We start from the raw sequence: 17,567 nt of genomic DNA, 5'->3' as shown, positions 1-17,567 counted from the left end.
AATATTATTTTATGTATTTTATGCTTTTCATTTGCATAAATTTTATAGACATACTTTTTCAACTTGCTGTTTGTGCTTAACATTATAATGTGATTCATAAGGAACTAGTTCATTTATTTTTATTATTGAATGGTAGTATTCTGTTATATAAGTCTAACATTAATTATTTACCCACGTTTAATTGGAAGACACTTAATTATTTACCATTACTCATGATTATAACAAATGCTTCAGTAAACATCTCTGTAAGTGTGTCCATGTACTTATGTGGGAATGTTTCTCCAGGAAAGTTGTATTTAAACTTGTTGTACTGTAATCCCACAGAAATAAATATATTTTATTTTGGGACCCAGGACCTGCACATGCACATACATACCTATATATGGAAATATACTTACCTTTACCTTTTCTACATTCACATACACATGCATGCACACACTTACACACACACACACACAAACTATGAATACAATTTACTCTGTTATTTTATATTCTATCCTGTTGTGGATAAATTAAAGTGGGTAGAGATTCACTAAATTGAATTGTCAATCTCTTAATGGGTTATAATCAGCAATTTGAAAAATGATGACATAGGCTATATACCTAATAACAGAACTATTATAGAAAATGGGCATCTTCAACTTTTTCATGTTGCTCTTTAAAGAGTTAAAAAATTTTACACTCTCACCAGTGGTTTAAATAAGTTTCTATTTCCTTATATTTTGTTTTCTTCTCAGTTCCCCACATCTTGTAGTTTTTTTTTTTTTTAAATTGAGGTATAACTGACAAAAAAATTGTATATATTTTAAGATGTACAACTTGATATGTTGATGTATCTGTACATTGTGAAATGATCACCACAGTCAAACTAATTAACATATCCATCACCTCATATAGTTGCTATTTTTCTCCTCTTCCTTTCTTTCGTTCTTTCTTTCTTTCTTCCTTCCTTCCTTCTTTCCTTCCTTTCGTTCTTCCTTCCTTCCTCCCTCCCTCCTTCCTTTCCTTCCTTTCTTCTTTCCTTCCTTCTTTTCTCTCTCTCTCTCTCTCTCTCTGTCATGAGAACACTTAAGATCTACCTTCTTAGCACATTTCAAGTATACAATACAGCATTGCCAACTACAGTCACCACTCTGTACCTTAGATCTCCAGAACGTATCCATCTTGTATAACTGAAACTTTGTACCCTTTGACCAACATCTCCTCGTTTCCCCACCCCACCCCCTTGGCAACCACCATTTTATCCTGTGTTTCTATGAGTTTGCCTATTTCAGATTCCACATATAAGTGAGATCATGCAATATTTGTCATTCTGTGTCTGGCTTATCCTCGTTTTCTCAGACTGTCCTTGTCTGGATTTGGAGACATATTGAGATTCTCTGAAAGACTCCTGGTTGGCTTGCACTGAAAATGTGCATAAACCTTGGAACACAATGGGAAATAGAATGTGGAATTCTCTACCTATGGGTAGCAGATATTTCTTTAGTGTGCCTCCCACTTTCACTCCCAGTAACATAAAAGACAATGAATCCAGGTCACTGGGTTCTTCTCAACCGTGGCTTCTTTACTTTACAGAAACTTGGCAGAAATCACCAAATTCAGGTTTTTCCAAGAGTAAAAGTGGAGGTTGCAGGAGTCTACATTCATTCACTTATACCTTTAATCTCCTACATATATTTTCCACAACTTATTTGTAGGTCTGTTATTAAGCCAGATTGAAAGCACCCTACCAGAAGTCAAATAGTCAATCTCACCAAACCTCAAAAACAGAACAACTTTGGTGCCTGACATAGTTCTTTGGGGTTATTTGTACCTTGAAGGTTTAGAAGAATCTGACTATAAAATCATTAGGCTTGATTTTTGTTTGGATTGGGGGAATCGTAAGGGGTGATAGTGCTCATTGAAGAGTATATCATGTACTTCCAGTTCAGCTTATTTAATGGGCATTAGTTTATTTATGTTTCCTATATATTCTTTAGTCAGTTTTGGTATTGAATATTTTTCTTAAAAATTTTCTTTTAGTAAGCTTTCTAATACTTTGGCATAAAATTGTTCATGGTGCTCTACTACAATTTTTAAATATCAATTTTATTTCTAATTATAGCCTGCTGTTTCTCTGAGTTATTTCGAATGTTTCCTTTGCATTTTTTTTTTCCCCCCATGGAAACAGTTTTGCTATTGCTGAAAATCTCTGTGGTCCCTTTGTCCTTGTTGCTGTTTTCTTTCATTTCTGCACTCATCCCAAACTTTTTTTTCCAATTGTTTTTCACATCTTCCTTTTTTAAAAAAATCTAACCTCTTTAGTTAAATGCAAAGCCCACTAATTGCTATATTTCTTCCCTTTTAATATATGTATTTAATTAAAGCTCAAATTGTCATGAAAGGTAGTCTTATCATTGCATCCCCTAAATATTAAAAGTATACTGAACTCACTGTCGTTCAGTTCCAAATATTTTATAATATCAAGTATAATTTCTCTTACTTTACATGAATAATTTAGTTGGTCAAAGTGTTCTATATATGTCAGTTAGGTTAAGTTCATTCATTGGATTCAAATCGTCTATAAACTTGACATTTTGATAAGATGAAATCGTCAGCAGCATTGGAACTAGTTTTAGTTTTGCTGAGAATCTCTATGTTTCCTTTATAGTTCCTGTTCTTATGTTTATTCATTTGTGATATTATCTTGATGTTTTTCTTTAAGTGACTAAGTGAGGTATGTTAAAAATCTTCTGCTATGATTAGGGGATTGCCGGTTTCTCCTTTCAGTTCTGTCATCTGTAGCTTTATATGTTTTGGGGCATGTTATTGACATTAGGTGCATTCAGATTTACAAATGGTATACCTTACAGTTATATACCTACCTTCAGGCTTTGTAGAGATTCCCTCTGCTGCTAGAGTCTTGTCAGCTTCTATTCAGATATGCATCATTTTATTTAGCTCGTCCCACTTGCTAGATTTCCTTCTTCATTTCTTATATCTGACAGTTCCTCCTCGACCTTATCTTTTCTTCATAGCTGTGTATTTGTTGTTGTTGTCTTTCTTAGACTCATGTCCAACATTTCTATTTATTTTGTAATGGCAAGTGTGTCCAGGTTAGTTCAATCTCTTATCAGATCGGGGATCCAAACCTTAATAACTTACCCAAAGTAAGAACTTACATTCTAACTAAATAAATCTGATCTAAGGGATTCTTATTTCAAACAAAACAAAACAAAAAAAAATAAAAGCTTTATTGCATTCTATTTGTAAGAGATAATTTACTAAATTATTTCAGAACTAGCCATTTTTACTACTATTACCACCACCAGCAACATCTCTACTACTCTTTCTACCTAAAGCAATAACAGCTAATAGTTAATATTTATGCAGTACATACTCTGTGCTAGCTACATTTTAAACTGCTTTACTTGTATTAACTCCTCACTTTATCTTCACACAAATACTATGAAGTAAATGTTATCATTATTCTCATTTCACAAATCAAGAAACTGAGCAATAGAGGTTAAATAACCTACCCAAGATTTAATTGTTAAATAACAGAAGCAGAATCTGAACCCAGATATTCTGGCTGCAAAGCCCCCTTTCTCATCACAACACCAAGACTGCATTTAGACTCAAGCAAGAGGAGTCCCTGACCTGGGCCCCATTCTTCAAAAATATCCAAACAGGATTTCTCCAGTCAATTCTCTTTTTACAGGCATGGACTTCATGGAACTAAGGGGACATGCCCACCTAGAGCCCCCAGCCGTCTTCTTGACTTTGACTTACTTAATACCTGGAATCGCCTACCTAGACTCATTTTCAGTGTCTGCATGGGTCTCTTCCCTTAGTGTGTCCTCCAGAGAGCAGACCTCACTACTGTAGTGCATATCTGTAAGTCCAAGGGTGGCTTTGTATAGGGTATGTGTTTGGAGCTCAGACTGGAGGCTCAAATGTCGACACGCCTGCACATGAGGTCCCTTATACAAAACCGGACTTAACAGGGGTAGGAAGTCGGGGTGGGGGTGTGTGTAAGGAGAGGGATGGGCAGCAAAGGCTGCCTTTCCCTATGCTACCTCATGCCAGTACAAAGCTCTAAGGCATCTGAGAATTCTAAGTTTGAAAGGAATCATTGAGGCCATTATGCAGATGATAAAATGGCTATCTTTAACAATATCTTAGCTTTATTGGTAACTTTGAAATATTCAATTATTTGAAAGTTGACCTCCATTCATTGGGTAACTGCAAATGCTAAGAGTGAGGCTGTGTAAAACACATACTGCCTATCCTTGGACTCGCCTCTAATATGGGTGCTTCATCATTCTTTCCTTCAACCAGATTTAAAGAGGTGACTCCTGAATATGGATTCCTTTATTTGCTGCTCTCTGAGAATTCTCTGGTGTCTTTGTGCTTGGGGTTTGGGCTTGGGGTTGTGTATGACAAGAAGGGGTCATAGTTGACACATAGACAATTAACAGTCAAACTCAGAAGATTGCTGTTTTATCCATATGTTGCCTAACATTTAGTAGGCATTCCAAAAAGGCATTGTGGATTAGTGAAAAATAATAGCTACTCTTAACTTAGCATTTATCTCATGTCAGAAGTGGTGCTTTTTGCTTTCCATAGGTTATCTTATTTAATATTAAAACAAGATTTTTAGGAAAATACCATTATCTCCTTTTGCAGATGAAGAAACAACTCAGAAAGTAAACTATCTCAAGGTGACAAAGTCAGTGATTGCCACCTGGATTTGAACAAGGCCATATGACTTTCTAATGAGTGCAGATGACTGTAAAGTTATTTGCTTCTACAAGAATGAATGAATGAAAAAAATACCCATGATTTTCCTTAAAGTCAAGCTTATCCTGAAAACCTAGCTGAACCAGTTGTTGGATGTAGCATAACCATATACCCTGCACATCTTATTTTGATGTTTTTCTGGGCAGGTGGGACTTGAACAGCTAACTAGAGTACCATAAGCATATTTAAACTTAGATTTTGTTTCAGAACATCAGAAAATAGAAATGAATGAAAGATACTAACATCAGTCTCTTTTTTGAAATCAATATATCAGCACATTTGTTATTGAGTTATATGAATTGTGATTATTTGTCATGTTTCTGATTGAAGATATCAGATAGAATATTGTCATTATAAATATAATAACTCAGTTCTTGATTGTATGTTTATGTCAAAAATCCCATTGAGATTTGGAATGCTGATGACACAAATACAATAAAAGATCCCTTTATTCATTTATATTCAATAAAACAATATTAGAAGATGATACATTCCCTCTTCCTGATGGTTAGCACTTTGGGTCTCATGATTCTCTATTAAATTTATTATTTGTTGGAATATAATTTGCAAAGATTCAGTCGTTAGCATTAGTGACTCTGCTTTGGCTTTCATTATAAAGTATGTGTTTACACTTAAGTGGTGAAAATATATATTTTTGGAATAATCACAGTAAATGGGCACACAGCAACTGTCAGATTTGAAAGAGGGGGTGGTCAAATGTGCAAGAGAGGATAGCATGTATTAACATCAGGCCTTGAGCCCTGTGGGAGTGTCAGTGTTTTCTGGACTTTAAGAATCAGGAGAGAATCACTGCATCTTCACCTCCCTTTACTCTTGCTCTGTGTTGTACTCTGCAGGGTCGACAACATCATGTGGCAAAATGAACGACTGGAGAAAGAGAATTGGGCTCTTGTTAGAGTGGATCCCTAAGACAGATCTACAGCCAAATGGGAAGGGGATAAGAAGAGTTCTAACTATTTATGAGCTTAAGCATAAACTGGTGTTTAAGCAGTATGATGTCACACTAAAAGCAGTTCTTTTAATTCTCATATCAAACCAGGATGGTGGGTAGGGGTGGAGGATAGGTGCTGTAAACTCTATACTAGAAGTCTGAAGCCACATCTGCCCCCTGTCAGACTCCAAAACTTTGCTCTTCCTTTTATATGAAGAACATATATAAGGAATAGTTAATATTTTTCCCAGCCTAGTATTTACTACAAGGTAAATTCCTTTATTTTAATTATGTGGTTTAGTTTTTAGAGGAAGCACTAGCTCTTTGATTCAGACATATGGAAAGACCACAGTGATTGAGTGCACCTAAGGAAATATCAACTTGCAACCTACTTCTGTCTGAAAAATCTGACTTTATCATCGAATATATCTTAAATTTGCAATTTTCCCTTAACCCAACTGTATTAATATCATAGATATAACTGGTTACAAGACTAAATGGTAGCTTCCCTATTTCCTTTAGATGCGACATTATTCTCTTTGAAGCATCTTACTTTGTGTAGAAAGTATTCACTTTAAACACTTAGAGATATTTACATGAGCGGAGTCCAACTTGGACCAATCATTAGACTAACCATTTTAAAGAGAAAATACCTGTGGTGGAAGTAGAAAAGAACATGGAGGCTGATGTAAGGTCTAGGTTTTAACACTTGTTAAACAAGTAACTAGATGTGTGGTCTTGGTCATGTACCTTGTAACTTCACTAAACATCAGCTTGTAAATGTTTAAAATTATGCATTCTAGATAGAGACTTTTAAATTGTCTTGAGGATTATATGGGACCACACACACACAAATATTCTTTTACACTGTTTTTCTGGCAACTCAGAGGTAGCCAAATAGAGCTTGTTAAAGGAAAACAACAGCAAAAATATTTAAAATGCATAATGGTGGGAGATTATGATTAATTAAAAAGTTAAGTTTTTTTTAGAATGTTTTTTTCCATCAATTCATTTTAAATACAAGCTGCAATTCAACATTGTTCAATTCGCCAACCTCTCTGGGGGCATCCTGTTTTCCTGGCAGAAGTTCAACAAATTTGGTGGCCTCATGATATATGGATTGTATTTTAACAAAGAGATCAACATCTCATCCAAGTACCTTTGACTCTAGAGGGAAATAACACTTTTAGGTGGAAACCTTCAATAGACTTGGACATCTGCATAATGACTGAACTTAGCATAGGTTTACATAGAACACAGCTCCATTAGAATTTTGATGGCTTGGAAAGGAACAGAAGGTTGTAAATTTCCTAAGGGAGAGTCTCTGGAGGGTGTGAAGACCTGAAACAAAATCAGGCCAATGTGACAGGTGTGTTGTGAATGGCTGAAAAAATAGAAAAACCCATCATCACAGGACAAATGTGTTGCATTTTTCCTAACAAACAGTGACCCATTGCAGCTTGTGTGACACGGTCCTCTCACTTTTTAAGGGTTGCTAATAACTGGTAGGCTTTCTCTTTGCTGCTTGTTGAGAGGTGATATCGTATAAGCCTATTCATTAGATACCTATGACCTCACAGAAATACCTTTTCCAATGGAGAAGAGGAAAAATCAGGAAAGGGAGAGGACAAAAATGGGAGAAGAAGGGAGAGTAGAGGAGGGAAGGGAAGACAAGAAGAGTTGGGAAGAGGTGAGCAGAAAAAAAAAAGGAAAAGAAAAAAGGAAACTATGGGATCTGCTTGATTTTACGGTTTAGCAGTCGTGAGGATGTAGTCTCAAAAGTTTTTAGAATGTGGGACTATAAGCAGATAAAAGGTAGTTTAATGTGCCCAAGCTTCTGAGATCTGCCCACATTTCCAGCCACACTCTGCAAAGGGGGATAATAAGAAATCACTGCTGTCCTCCTGTTGGTACTGACAGTAGGAACTTATACCTGAATTTGTGAGCAAAAGGTGACTTACGTGCAACGCTGTCCAGGACAGTGGGTATCTGTAGAGGTCGTCAAACTTCATGGGCAGCAGTAGAACATAGGCAAATGCTTCCCAAAACTTTCACCACCAAAGACTCCTCCAGCGTTTTCTTTCTATCCCATGAACCCCATAATTTGATTTTTTTTTTTCTACTGAACAGAGTCCATGGATTTAATGGCACAGTGTGTTATTCATATTCTTATTAAGCAGTCTGCTATCTACTTCTGTTGTCACTCCAGACTGATATTAGAAAACATGGTTGCCTCTGAGTTGGTTTAAATCCAGCCACAAAGACACTTGATCTTTTAGATATCCCTTATCTTATTGTAAATGATATTAGTCACTGCTTCTTTTGAAATACTGAAGATAGTGCTGGGTATTGCTTTCGTAGGAGATTAGTAAACATATAAAATGATAATATTAAAGTAGAAAGGGAAGTGAATTGAGACAGAAAACTTCAGATCATCTGGAGGGAAAAATAATGAGGTAAGAGAGGTTGGAAAGAGACCCTGGGGCTCCCTGCTGGTCTTAAGCAAGTGTTAATTTTCCCCTCTCTTTTATCCCTGATTCTGACAGATATGTGGCCCATTTTCCTAGCTACTAGTCCCAGATAAGTGGAAAGATGTATGAGAAGGTAAAAGTGATGGATGTTGAATCAGACCCTGCTCCTTGCTGGGTGAGAGATTTAAGAGAATCCCTCTGTTTCCCCGAGCTCTGCTTTTCCAGCTATAAAATGAGGCATTTGGGCTATGTGATCTTGCTATCTCTTTCTATTCTAACGTGCTGTGATTTTTTTTTTAACATCACTTCTCTAAGCCTCATTTTTCTTATCTGTAAAAATGGGAAGAATGTCTACATCACAAGATGACTTTGAGTATTAAAAGATAGCAATTGGGTATCTTTCCCTATACAAATCTACCTGATTCCTGAATTTAGTTATTAAGAGTTCATAGCATGAGTTCAGATAGTGAGAAGTACCACACTGTTTGAGTCTATTTCAGTTCAGTATTTCATATACTAAGTGGTGAGTTTTCGATAGTGAAGATTTATCAAATGTTTTTTGTTCCTGGATGTCTTTGGAAGCGCCTTACACGTAGGCAACCCTCAATAAAGATTTACTCTGGTCTCCTTGACCTTGAGGATAGAGACAGCCTTGTTCAGCTTTGCACTCCCAGTATGTAGCACCGTGCCAAAGAGTCAGGAATTCCCAGTGGATGTTTGTGACCCTCAGGCAAGTCATGTGATCTTGCTGGGTCTCAGTTTGGCTGTAAAATGTATTCAACAATATCTACCCCCCATAGAGTCTTATAAAAAATAGTAAAAGATCATTTCAAAAAAGGTAAATTCATGACTCTCACACAGATATAAAATGATCAAGTGTAAAATATTTTACATAACTCATTAATCAATGAAAGACCCAGGAGTGTTACAACCAGTTAAGAGAAAAATCCAAAATAAAGACACATTTATAGATCAAGAATATTGAAATTAATGTGCTAAGGAGGTAAAACTAGCTTCTTGCACAGTGAAGAGGGAAGTCAATTGAACCTCTACTAGACAGAATAACATTTGACTTTAGAGAAGAATTATTTTGTACTGCTAATAGCTATTTATATTTTACAGAGTTGTAAATTCTGTAGAATTCTTCCATAGAATCACATAAACAGAAAGGTGTGCTGTAGACAATGTATATAGTTTTCCATTGAAGCACAAAATTTTCCCCACATAAATTAATTAGATAATCATGTAAATTACTTAACGGGTGCCTAGCACACAGTGAATTTCCAATAAATGATTACTTTTAAAAATTGTAACAATGAAATAGACTGTTTTGTAGATACTCAAAAAATTGAATCAGAACTGCAACTCTAACAACGCCTTAGTCTATTTCTTAGGTTTGTTATTTGTTGTCTCATGTAATTCAGGGTCCTCCTCCTCTTTTAAAATATAAACTCTACTATGTTTCTTTAACATGTGCCAAGAAGAGTCTGCAAATTGCGGAACAAATTTAAACATTTCTCTCTGCGTTAAATACAATACTATCCTAATGGGAATTCTTACAATAACCCAGAATGACAATAGCAAAACCAAGTTCGAGGCAAACGTAACAATGGATGTTTATTCATATGTTTGTGGAAGGAAGACTCCTCTGCTGTCACTTTTGTTTAAGCAACAGTTCAAAGTGTTGAAAAGGGTAGTCTGTTTTATGGAGTAAAAGGAGAAAATACTGAGGCTGTATCTAATTGGCAAGTGTTCTATTAAGATGGAATTTGGGGAAGTGCGGGAGACTTTCTAATTGATACATTTGACGCCAGTTCTTGGTTGGCTAAAGGGGACAAGTAAGAAATTTGGGGTTCAAAAGAGTAAGGATTGTTTAGTGTGAGAACAGAGGGTTTTCTGTGGCTATTTCCTAGAACAGAAGGTGTCCATGGGGTTCTTTGTTCCTGTCATAACGATCCTTCTAGACTGGGAGGAGAGGACCACTATGGCTGATGGTTTCTTAATATAAACCAGTTAATACAAGTGAGAGTTCAAGAAGTAATATGGTTTAGATGTGCATGAAATGATTTTGTTGAATTTAGTTAAAAGAGCCCCATGAATCCAAGATAGACATTTGAAATTTCAGGCCAAAACAGTTGTGATGGGGGAAATAAAAATCATGTGGTTAAAGAATCTGACCGTAATTATATGATACATAATGACATGAAATTTAGTATCAGTTTTTCCTTGGAAGTCACCATAGCCCAATGTCCAAGCCACTCTTTTTCTTTTGTCTTAAGACAGATTCAATGCAAAAAAATGTTTTGATATTAATTATTTAAACAAAACAAAACAATAATTGATGGTCCTCTCCCACACCTGAGTGATGAAAGAGCTATGAATTCAGCTTAGCTATTCTTAAAATCTGACCTCCCCAATATGTAAGTCTTTCCCCTATGATCTGAAAAATGAGGCTAATAAAAACTTGCCAGACAGAGAATTATAGGTAGTAAGTGCTTAGAAAGGTGTTTGTACTAATTGAATAAGATTATATGTACATATATATATATATATATGCATATATATATGAGTGTATACATATATAGTAACTAACAAACAAAGCCCCAGGCCCATGGTAACTTCTCAAATGTTAAATTCCTTTCCACCTTCTCAGAGCATGCAAGAATAAGAAATTTTTAGTGAAATGTATTATATTGAGACTCTAATCAATAAACTTTTATTAAGCCTTTGCCACTCACCTGGGCTTCTACTAGGTGTTAATTGGAGATACAAAACCACATTAACATGCAATATTGTTTTTAAAAGAGAAATTTTTTCTTCCTAAACCTTTCTATTAAACAGTTCAAATATTTTTAGTGTGAGTTATGGGCGCTATAATCTAATTGATCCACCAGCATTTATTGAGCATTATATATTCCTAAGTATATCCTTTTATTTATTTTTTATATAGGAGTTACTGGAAAAGCAGAGATAACCTATGCAGATTAACAATATGGAAACATCCTGAAACCACTTTGGAGTCTCAGTAAATTGACTGGATTCAAGTTTCACAAACAGGGAAACTGGCCCATGGACAATTTGCTACAGGTAAGTGAGAGGTGTAATTTACTTCGTTAGGATCTTTCAAAGATTCACTGACTGTGGGGTTCTTAATTACTTTTCAGATGATTGTAATGTTCGTTCGGTACAGCTGACAGCTTCTCTTCGCTCCCAAACGTACACATGTGGATGCCATCATATGATTAAACGTCTGGCCATTTCATCTTGTTCATTTGGGCTTCAGTCAATTACAAAAGGAGGAAGCAGGGGGAAAAAGTACCCACCTCATAAAACTTTTACTAGTGGTGATTTATGCGGAGGGGTGCGAGTCAAACTGTTCCTGGGACAGATGTTTCTTTGCACTGCCCGGGGAGTTGAAAGAGCAGCAGATTGGTCTGTCCAGGATTCAGAATGAAACAAGCAGACAAATGGTGATGCCCCCCTCCTTCTTTGAAACTGGGGCAGCAGTTCGCTCATTGATATGGAACAAAGTGTTTAGGAAAAGTAACTGGCTTTTTATTCTCCCTTTGAAAACCTGGTGAGGTTGGAAAGCTTGATGTGGTGACAGCATGAAAATATTTTCTCTTGGGCTATTGCAAAAGCTGAACTTGTCTGAATGAACCAGTGGGGAAGAATGAAAGTCTAAGTGACTCATACAAGTGGCAGTTTGTGGGCTGAGGGCACGGGCTGTGGCATGGTCCGTAGCTAAATGTTGTATCATCAACAATCAAGGCTGCTTGAGCCTAGAAATAGGAGCTGTCCAGCTCTGCGAAATGGAAGTAATCTGTTCATTCATCTGTGGCGTTTCACTGTGTTGAGGAGAAAAAAAAGTAAGATCAAGTCATAGTTCTATCAAGCTCCATCAATGGCAAGGGAGACATTTCTACTTGTCATTTTAATTGGCAAATACTTACTTGAATCATTCCTGCTGTTTTACGGGTGAAGTAGAAATGTTATTAGAACCTGGCACCAGGGCAAGAGGAATTGCTCTTACATTTTCCTGTTAATATTTAGCTCTCTCCGGGTTGCTTGTATAACAGCTGTCTGTCCTGAATTCATAACTGAAGAGCTTTCCTGAAGACAAGTGTTCTTTCTTGCATCAAGTGCCTCACATTGTGTAGATTAAGCTAAATAGAAGACATGTTATCTGTCTTCTGGGAAACCACTTTGTTTGGAAAGTCGCATAAGAACATAGATATGGAGGTGTTTTCTAGCATGTAAAGTGCTCTCTAAGGATGAGGAGGCGATGATAAGATAAAGATATGGTAGCAGCCCCTCAAGAGGAACATGAATCAACAAAGAGAGAAAAAGACCTGAAGCTCTTGTTTTTTTGTTCATTTGTTTTCTTGTTTTTTTTTAAAGTATATGTGATGGTCCCCTTTCTTTGCCTTATATCTTAGTCCTTCTATTTATACACAAGGGAGGATGTTGTTTTCTTTTACTTCTACTCTTGTGTTTATAGGGAAGAAAGACTCACATGAGTGACTCAAGTGAAAAGAGAATTATTCTGTTAACATGTGTGGGCTGGAACTGAAACAGAATTTGAACAAGAAAAAGAAAAGACAGTTCTAGAACCTTCTTAAATGTCTGTACCATTCTCATAAGCAACAGGGAACTTATCCTTTTTGCAATTCAACTTCTCTCTGAACATATATTCCATTCCTTCCTCTCTCTCTCTCCCCCTCCCCCAACTCTTCCTCTCTGTCGGCTTCTGGTTGCTTTTTTTACCCCTCTTTTGTTTGCTTCTCTCATAATTTTGCCTTGCACATAGCTTATCATGGCCTCTTTGGCCACCTCCCATGTATTCAGCTTCAAATCTTGCTGCTAACGGCCTGCCTCTGTTGGGTTACACTCAGGAGACAGAAACCACACTGGTTATTTTAAGAGATAAAATGTAATTTAAGAATGATTTACCAGATAGCGGAGAATTAAAAAGACGAAAAGGGTCACTGATAAGTCATAGAGGTAGAAGTTGCAGGAAGTGGCTACTTTGGCTGCAGGAACAACAAGCAAGAGTTTGAGATGATTAGAATTTAGAATATTGGAGGAGTGGCTTTACAGAACTGGAATTTAGCAGTCTTGGGTAGGGGTGTTGCCTGAAAGCTACAGGAACTTTAGAAGCTTGGGAAGGGAGGACTCAACCTTGCTGGGATTAATGTCTCTAAGAAGAATTATGCTAGCTAGCTGGTGTAGTGCCCCAGGAGCTTAAATTGGCGACCGCAAAGATCTGGGACTCAGAATTTTGTGAGGAATGGTGTTGAGACAATGTAACAGCCCGACGAATTAGAAGCGAATCCACAGGCAGAGGTGGGACCACATCTCTGAGGAAGGGATACCAGGCAGCTAGTGCTGTTACATCACTTGGAGAGGGGGACGATTAGGCTGTTTCTAGGTGTGTAGGAAAAAATGCAAAATGGAACCAACTGTTGTGTGGGGTATAGGTCAGGAACAGTTCCCCCTCCAACTTTCCGGTCTCCCTCTAGCTCTCTCTGTTGGCAGAAGTAGGGAATCAGGTGGCAAAGGGGAACTGTGCTTTGCAGAGACCCAGGCTCAGCATTTCAAAGAAAGATAGAGGAGGATGGAGGATGGATTTGAACTGAGAGATAGCAATTTAACAGTGAGCACATAGCTTATCCCTTGTTTATGTGTAAAGGTGTGTGTGTGTGTGTGTTTAAATTTTCAAAAGCGAGACTCTGATTGGCTTGATTCGTCTCTTCACTGAGGTGACAGATTTTGACTTACCTGAGATTTGCCTGACTTTTAGTCCAGTGCCGCTCCTGGCTTAATTGAGTGGCATCGGATGGTGGATTATAATAGAATGCAATGGAAAACATTCCTCTTAGAGCCATAATCTCTTTTTCTGAAAATCAACTAAGGGCATTCATGTGATTGCTATGTAGTACAGATGTAAAATATGTAAATGTGATATTGTTAATGACTGACTTTTTAATTAAGCTTTTTAATTGTGAAACAATTGTACATTAACATGTAGTTTTAAGAAATAACATGGAGAGACCCCATGTCCTCTTCTCCCATCCCCCCCGATGATAATATCTTACAAAACTATAGAACAGTAAATAAGACAACCATGATATTGACATTCGTACAAGGAACAGAGATTTTCTGTCACCACAAGGGCCCCTCCTGTTGCCTTTTTATAGCCACACCCACTTCATTCCCATCCCCAACTTCTTCCTTAAGCACGAGCATTTCCATAATTTTGTCATTACAAAAATGTTATGTAAATGGAATCACACAGTATGTAACATTTTGGGACTGGCTTTTTTTCACTCAACCCAATTCTCAGAAGATTCATCCAAGTTATTGGGTGCATCAACAGTCCCTTTATTTTTCCAGCTAGTAGTATTTTATGGTAAAGATATACAACAGTTTATTTTACCATTCACCTTTTGAAGGATGTCTTGATTGTTTCACTTTGAGGCTATTACAAAGTTGCTAGAAGCATTAATGTACAGATTTTTGTGTAAACATAAGATTTCATTTCATTGCTCCAAAGTGCAGTTGCTAGATTATATGGTGGTTGTATATATAGTGGGTTTTTTCCAGCTTTATTGAGAGTTAATTGACACATAACATTGTGAAAGTTTAAGGTGTACAGTGTGATGATTTGATACATATACAGGCTGTGAAATGTTTACCATAATAAGGTTAGTTAACACATGCTTCATCTCAAATAATTACCATTTTGTTACTGTTGTTGTGGTGAAAGCATTTAAGAGCTACTCTCCTAGCAACATTTAACTATATAATACAGTGTTGTTAACTATAGTCACCACGCTGTACCTTAGATTCCCAGAACTTATCATCTCGTAACAGAAAGTTTGTACCTTTTGACCAATGTCTATTACTCCCACCTCCCACCCCTGGTAACAATTAATCTACTCTTGGTGTCTATGAGTTCGATGTTTTTAGATTCCACATATAAGTGAGATCATACAGTATTTGCCTTTCCCTGTCTGACTTCTTTCACTTAGCATAATGCCCTCAAGGTCCACCCATGTTGTTATAAATGGCAGGGTTTCCTTCTTTTTATGACTGAATAAATTTCATATATCTATATATGTTAAACATAACATTTTCGTTATCCACTCATTTATTGGTTGACACTTAGGTTGTTTCCATATCTCGGTTACTGTGAATAATGCTGCAATGAACATGGAAGTGCAGATACCTGTTCAAGATAACGATTTCATTTCCTTTGTATATACACCTAGCAGTGGGGTAGGTGGATCATATGGTAGTACTATTTTTCATTTTTTGAGGAACCTCCGTACTGTCTTCCATAGTGGCTGCACCAATCTACATCCCCACCAACAGTGCACCAGGATTCTCTTTTCTCCACACCGTCACCAGCATTTGTCTTGTTGGTAATAGTCAGTCTGACAGGTATACGGTAATATCCATTGTGGTGTTCATTTGCAGAGAAAAAGTTCTGAATTTCGATAAAGTCCAGTTTATCAGATTTTCCCTTTGTGGATCATGCTTTGGTGTCCAGTCTAAGAACTCTATTCCTAGCCCTAGACCCCAAAGGTTTTCTTCTATGCGTTTTTTTCTAAAAATTTTATAGTCTTTATTATATTTAAGTGCATGACTCATAACCCATCTTGAGTTAATTTTTGTATGAGATGTGAAACTTAAGCCACATTAAAGACATGCTTATGGGCATCCATTTGCTCTTCTTGGCGTTGGCATCTATTGAGGTTTTCATCCATTTGAAACCTGCCTGGTTGTTGGTGTAATGAATAATTTGCAACTGATACTTGGATCTTTTGGGTATTATATTATGAGACTCTATATCTTATTTAAACCTTCACTTTTAGCTGCCTTCTTCTGATATTGCTTCAGCAGGGGCAAGGTGGGTAAATTACATCAGGTGGGAGTGGAAATTCATGTTCCTTACTTGGCCTCTGTTGACACATGAGTGGATGGGGCCTCCTCATTACTTCTGAGCGTGGGCAGGAGTTCCAGCTCCCACTAGACATCCACCGATATGTCCCTGGCTGGGAGGAATAGGAGGGTGGTGTAACTGCTACCCATTTGGCCACCACTGACACTATGGGCAGAAGAGTGGCCTCGTTCCTGCTGGGAAGTAGTGAAAGGCCTGACTCTCCATGAGGCAAAATCTGATACATTTCCAGTATGTCAGGGAAGGTCCCCTGTTACTGCTGACTGGAGGTAGAAATCCAGGCTCCCCATGTCACCTCCACTAGCAAAGCAAGGGGTGGAAGGTGGCCTTGTGGCTACCTGGCAGACATAAAAGTTCTAGTTTCCTACTTGGCCTTCTCTGATACCACCTTGGTGGGGAGTTTAGGGGACCTTGTCACAACTTGTTGAAGGTGAAAGTCTAGGGCCCCATTAGGGCTTTCCTGGCTTGGGTAAGGATAAAGCAATATGTTTTTGGAGGTGTTCAGCTGGATAAGAGAGGAATTGTCTTAGAGTTTTCCCTGTTGCGAAACTGCATTTTCCTTGTCCTTAGGATAGAGAGAAGAGACTTTTGTTGTTTCTTTCTTTTCTTGTCTGTACCTGTCAGCGTTTCTGGGTTTCTGGTCTCTTCTACTTCAAGTCTGGGGCATATGAGGCAAAAGGAAAACCCAGGAATTCACCATCATGTCATTACTTGGCTCTAAGCTTCTTTGACAGCCTGTCTCCTACTCTGCACCTTTCAACTTCTTCTTATATATTTCTTTTAACATATAATGTCCAGGGGTTATAACTGTACTTAATGGGGTGAATAGGAAAATGTAAGTCTACTCTATCCTCCTGGAAGTAGAATCCTTTGGAGGCATTTTTGAAGATATTTCGATGGGTCCGCTTTTATGGTTAAATTTTAAAAATAATAATTCAGGTAGAACCATACAGCTGTAAAACAAAACAAAACAAAGCAAACAGACAAACAAAAACACTCAAGCTTTCACTAAGTCTGTTCCCCCGTATTTGGGTAGGAACACATGCAAACCCATCTCAAAGAGATGATTACTTTACACAGTAGAAGCTTACAAATAATTATTGAATGAAGGAATAATCGCTAAATGAATTAATTTGGCACATTGTCTCCTACATGTGAAACACTATTCTAGGCACCAAGGAGGGCAGAGCACATATGTATTTATGATATAGACCTAACTATCAAGTTATCTGCAAACCATTAACAGTGCTAAAATGGAAAGGCTACCGTAACTATAATATATAAGGTAGAAAGGTATCTTTCATCTCTTCGGAACAAGGCAGTGTCTTGTTCGTCTTTGCTGCTAGTGCCTATTGGAGCACATTACTCATCATACATGACTTGCTCTAGGCGTTTA

At 37.3% G+C, this 17,567-nt stretch overlaps 1 long non-coding RNA gene across 1 annotated transcript in view; it reads left to right on the top strand.

The window, feature by feature from the left end:
• LOC137772598 (uncharacterized) overlaps positions 1 to 11,267 on the top strand; it is a 483,673-nt gene extending 472,406 nt beyond the window's left edge. The window contains exon 3 of the long non-coding RNA XR_011075504.1: positions 11,156 to 11,267. This is a non-coding gene — a long non-coding RNA (uncharacterized lncRNA). The remainder of the gene's footprint in view (positions 1 to 11,155) is intronic.
• The last annotated feature ends 6,300 nt before the right edge of the window (positions 11,268 to 17,567 follow it).

The sequence above is a fragment of the Eschrichtius robustus genome, chromosome 11 (genome assembly GCF_028021215.1).
Source record: "Eschrichtius robustus isolate mEscRob2 chromosome 11, mEscRob2.pri, whole genome shotgun sequence".
Taxonomy (NCBI): domain Eukaryota; kingdom Metazoa; phylum Chordata; class Mammalia; order Artiodactyla; family Eschrichtiidae; genus Eschrichtius; species Eschrichtius robustus.
This window is presented reverse-complemented; position numbering and strand designations above follow the sequence as displayed.